The sequence below is a fragment of the Triticum dicoccoides genome, chromosome 3B (genome assembly GCF_002162155.2).
Source record: "Triticum dicoccoides isolate Atlit2015 ecotype Zavitan chromosome 3B, WEW_v2.0, whole genome shotgun sequence".
Classification (NCBI taxonomy): Eukaryota; Viridiplantae; Streptophyta; class Magnoliopsida; order Poales; family Poaceae; genus Triticum; species Triticum dicoccoides.
The window spans coordinates 709,328,764-709,334,649 of NC_041385.1; positions in this window are offsets into that span (position 1 = coordinate 709,328,764).

Consider the following 5,886-nt stretch of genomic DNA (forward strand, 5'->3'; position numbering starts at 1 on the left):
GTCATGTAATGTCAGTCCGGGCCACTTCATCCAACAATACCGTCGAATCAAAGTATGACATGCTGGTAAGTGCTACCTCTTGAGCATGCGTTGGTTTTCCCTTGAAGAGGAAAGGGTGATGCAACAAAGTAGCGTAAGTATTTCCCTCAGTTTTTGAGAACCAAGGTATCAATCCAGTAGGAGGCTACACTCAAATCCCTCGTACCTGCACAAACAAATAAGAACATTGCAACCAACGCGATAAAGGGGTTGTCAATCCCTTCACGGCCACTTGCAAAAGTGAGATCTGATAGAGATAATAAGAAAAATATTTTTGGTATTTTTATGATATAGATTGGAAAGTAAAGATTGCAAAATAAAATAGATCGGAAACTTATATGATGGAAAATACATGGGGGCCATAGGTTTCACTAGTGGCTTCTCTCATGATAGCATAAGTATTACGGCGGGTGAACAAATTACTGCCGAGCAATTGATAGAAAAGTGCAAAGTTATGAGAATATCTAGGCATGATCATGTATATAGGCATCACATCCGCGACAAGTAGATCGAAAAGATTCTACATCTACTACTATTACTCCACACATCGACCGCTATCCAGCATGCATCTAGAGTATTAAGTTCATAAGAACAGAGTAACGCATTAGGAAAGATGACATGATGTAGAGGGATAAACTCAAGCAATATGATATAAACCCCATCTTTTTGTCCTCGATGGCAACAATACAATACATGCCTTGCTGCCCCTGCTGTCACTGGGAAAGGACACCGCAAGATTGAACCCAAAGCTAAACACTTCTCCCATTGCAAGAAAGATCAATCTAGTAGGCCAAACCAAACTGATAATTCGAAGAGACTTGCAAAGATAACAAATCATACATAAAAGAATTCAGAGGAGATTCAAATATTGTTCATAGATAATCTTGATCATAAACCCACAATTCATCAGATCTCGACAAACACACCGCAAAAAGAATGACATCAAATAGATCTCCAAGAAGATCGAGGAGAACTTTGTATTGAGATCCAAAGAGAGAGAAGAAGCCATCTGGCTAATAACTATGGACCCGAAGGTCTGAGGTAAACTACTCACACGTCATCGGAGAGGATATGGTGTTGATGTAGAAGGCCTCCATGATCGATTCCCCCTCCGACGGAGCGCCGAAAAAAGCCCCAAGATGGGATCTCACGGGTACAGAAGGTTGCGCGGCAGTGGAAATAGGGTTTTGTTGTGCTCTCGGATGTTTTCAGGGTATATGAGTATATATAGGTGAAAGAAGTCGGTCAGGGGAGCCACAAGGGGCCCACGAGGGTGGAGGGTGCGCCTAACCCCCCTGGGCGCGTGATACGTCTCCAACGTATCTATAATTTTTTATTGTTCCATGCTATTATATTACCCGTTTTGGATATTTATGGGCTTTACTTTACACTTTTATATCATTTTTGGGACTAACCTACTAACCGGAGGCCCAGCCCGAATTGCTATTTTTTTGGCTATTTCAGTGTTTCGAAGAAAAGGAATATCAAACGGAGTCCAAACGGGATGAAACCTTTGGGAGCGATCTTTTCAGAACAAATGCAAACCTGGAGACTTGGTGTGGACATCAAGCAACAACCGAGGCGGCCACGAGGGTGCTCGACGCGCCCGCTGGGGGTGGGCGTGCCCCCCACCCGCGTGGGCCCCTCGAGCGTCCACCGACCTACTTCTTCCTTCTATATATACTCCCGTACCCTGAAACCATCAGAATGGACCATGAAAACCTAATTCCACCGCCGCAATCTTCTGTATCCGCGAGATCCCATCTTGGAGCCTTCGCCAGCACTCCACCGGAGGGGGAATCAACCATGGAGGGCCTCTACATCATCTCCAAGGCCTCTCCTATGAGTTGTGAGTAGTTTACCACAGACCTTCATGTCCACAGTTATTAGCTAGATGGCTTCTTCTCTCTCTTTGATTCTCAATACAAAGTTCTCCTCGATCTTCTTGGAGATCTATTCGATGTAACTCTTTTTGCGATGTGTTTGTCGAGATCCGATGAATTGTGGGTTTATTATCAAGTTTATCTATGAGAAATATTTGAATCTCCTCTGAATTCTTTCATGTATGATTAAGTTATCTTTGCAAGTCTCTTAGAATTATCAGTTTGGTTTGGCCTACTAGATTGATCTTTCTTGCAATGGGAGAAGTGCTTAGCTTTGGGTTCAATCTTACGGTGTCCTTTCCCAGTGATAGCAGGGGCAGCAAGGCACATATTGTATTGCTGCCATCGAGGATAAAAAGATGTGGTTTATGTCATATTGCATGAGTTTATCCCTCTACATCATGTCATCTTTCTTAATGCGTTACTCTGTTCTTTATGAACTTAATACTCTAGATGCTGGCAGGAGTCGGTCGATGTGTGGAGTAATAGTAGTAGATGCAAAATCGTTTCGATCTACTTGTCACGGACGTGATGCCTATATACATGATCATGCCTAGATAATCTCATAATTATTCGCTTTTCTATCAATTGCTTGACAGTAATTTGTTCACCCAGCATAATACTTATGCTATCTTGAGAGAATCCACTAGTGAAACCTATGGCCCACGGGTCTATCTTTTATCATATAAGTTTTCCATCTATCTTTTATTTGCATCCTTTACTTTCCAATCTATATCATAAAAATACCAAAAATATTTACCTTATCATATTATCTCTATCAGATCACACTTTCGCAAGTGGCCGTGAAGGGATTGACAACCCCTTTATTGCATTGGTTGTGAGGTTCTTGTTTGTTTGTGTAGGTGCGTGGGACTTTTGAGGAGCCTCCTACTGGATTGATACCTTGGTTCTCAAAAACTGAGGGAAATACTTACGCTACTTTGCTGCATCACCCTTTCCTCTTCAAGGAAAACCAACGCAAGCTCAAGACATAGCAAGAAGGATTTCTGGCGCCGTTGCCGGGGAGGTCTTTGCTCAAGTCAAGACATACCAAGTACCCATCACAAACTCATCTCCCTCGCATTACATTATTTGCCATTTGCCTCTCGTTTTTCTCTCCCCCACTTCAGCCTTGCCGTTTTATTCGCCCTCTCTTTTCCAATCTCCTCTCTCTTTTGCTTGTCTTTTGTGTGTTCGTCACTATAGCTAGTCCTCCTATTATCGTTAATACTCCCGATCATGAAGTTCTCAATTTTGAACAAAGGGTGGGAGAAAATTTAAAAGATGCTTGGCATAGAATTTGCAATGCTCAAAATAGATCTACTAGGAAGCAATCTACTTCCGTTCTTCTTCGTAATTTTTATGTAGGCATTACTCCTTGGAATAGATATATTCTTGATACCATTACCGGAGGAAATTTCTTGGGTAGCCATACTTTTGATGCTTATAATGCCATGTTAGATTTGTTTGCTCCACCCCCTCTTTTGGTTAATGGAACTGTTTTAACTTTGGAACATGTGATGCAAAGGCTTGAAATTATTGAAAATAAAGTTGCCACCGTTGAGTTAATTGAAAATTTGGATAAAAAGATCCACAATCAAATTAACCAATATGCATCTAGGGTTGGAGTTACCTTGAAATGTTTTAAAGAAAAAGAACCTATAGTTAATGAATGAATAGATCTAGATTCTACAAGAATTAGTAAACTGGAGGACATTATCACCAACTTAGGGTCTGCCTTTTCATCTGTGACAAATACCCCAACTCCTCCTACCAAAATTTCCAAGGTCATGTATGTTCCTAAAAATAAGGGTAAATCTTCTAGTAAAGGAAGTGCCGATCTCAAATCGGTAAGTGTTCATTCCAATTTTCTTGCTATCATTAAGGAACCTTTTGCTACAAACGAACTTCTTGATTTATTGCCTAGGAGCTTAATCATTGCTAAAAAGAAATAAACTCCTAAGGATTATAAGTGCTCTATTGAAGAATTGAGTGCCAAAGATGGCACTACTTAAATCTATTCTCGCTTTTATGCCTAGCTAGGGGCGTTAAACGATAGCGCTTGTTGGGAGGCAACCCAATTTTATTTTAATTTTTGCTTCTGTTTAGTAATAAAATTTTCATCTAGCTTCTGTTTAGATGTGTTTTCATGTTTTATTTAGTGTTTGTGCCAAGTAGAACCTATAGGATAACCTACGGTGATAGTTAATTTGATTCTGCTGAAAAACAGAAACTTTTGCACGCACGAAAATAATTTTAGTAATTCACAGAAACGTGATTTTGCGTTGATTCTTTTTGCTGTAGATCAATAGACAAATTTACCAGGATTTCATATTTTGGTAAGATTTTTAGAGTTCCATAAGTATTCAAGAGTTACAGATTTCTACAGACTGTTCTGTTTTGGACAGATTCTATTTTTTGTGTGTTGTTTGCTTATTTTGATGCATCTATGGCTAGTATCGGTGGGTATGAACCATAGAGAAGTTGGAATCCAGTAGGTTTAACACCAATATAAATAAAGAATGAGTTCATCACAGTACCTTATGTGGTGGTTTTTCTTTCTTGCACTAACGGAGCTTATGGGATTTCCTGTTGAGTTTTGTGTTGTGAATTTTTCAAGTTTTGGGTAAAGATTTGATGCACTATGGAATAAGGAGTGGCAAGAGCCTAAGATTGGAGATGCCCATGGCACCCAAGATATTCAAGGATAACCAAAAGCCTAAGCTTGGGGATGCCCCGGAAGGCATCTCCTCTTTTGTCTTCGTCTGTCGGTAACTTTACTTGGAGCTATATTTTTATTCGCCACATGATATGTGTTTTGCTTGGAGCGTCTTGTATGATATTAGTCTTTGCTTTTTTAGTTTACCACAATCATCCTTGATATACACACATTTTGGGAGAAACCCATATGATTTAGAATTTATTAGAATACTCTATGTGCTTCACTTATATCTTTTGAGCTAGATAGTTTTGCTCTAGTGCTTCACTTATACTTTTTAGAGCACGATGGTGGCTTGATTTTGTAGAAATTGTTAATCTCTCATGCTTAACTTATATTATTTTGGGAGTCTTTTAGAACAGCATGGTATTTGCTATGGTTATAAAATTGGTCCTAGGATGGGCATCCAAGTTGGGTATAATAAAAACTATCACAGAAAGTGAATTGTATGCTATGATCATTTTGATGCTTGATAATTGTTTTGAGATATAGAGGTGGTAATATTAGAGTCATGCTTGTTAGGTAACTGTGAATTTAAATAATACTTGTGTTGAAGTTTGTGATTCCCGTAGCATGCACGTATGGTGAACCGCTTTGTGATGAAGTTGGAGCACAATTTTATTTATTGATTGTCTTCCTTATGAGTGGCGGTCGGGGACGAGCAATGGTCTTTTCCTACCAATCTATTCCCCTAGGAGCATGCGCATAGTACTTTTTTTCAAAGACTTGTAGATTTTTGCAATAAGTACATGAGTTCTTTATGACTAATGTTGAGTCCATGGATTATACGCACTCTCACCCTTCCACCATTGCTAGCCTCTCTTGTGCCATGCAACTTTCGCCGGTACCATACACCCACCATATACCTTCCTCAAAACAGCCATCATACCTACCTATTATGGCATTTCCATAGCCATTCCGAGATATATTGCCATGCAAATTTCCACTGTTCCATTTATTATGACACGCATCATCATTGTCATATTGCTCTTGCATGATCATGTAGTTGGCATCGTATTTGTGGCAAAGCCACCTTCATAATTTCATACATGTCACTCTTGATTCATTGCATATCCCGGAACACCGCCGGAGGCATTTATATAGAGTCATATTTTGTTCTAAGTATCAAGTTGTAATCTTGAGTTGTAAGTAAATAAAAGTGTGATGATCTTCATTATTAGAGCATTGTCCCAAGTGAGGAAAGGATGATAGAGACTACGATTCCCCCACAAGTCGGGATGAGAC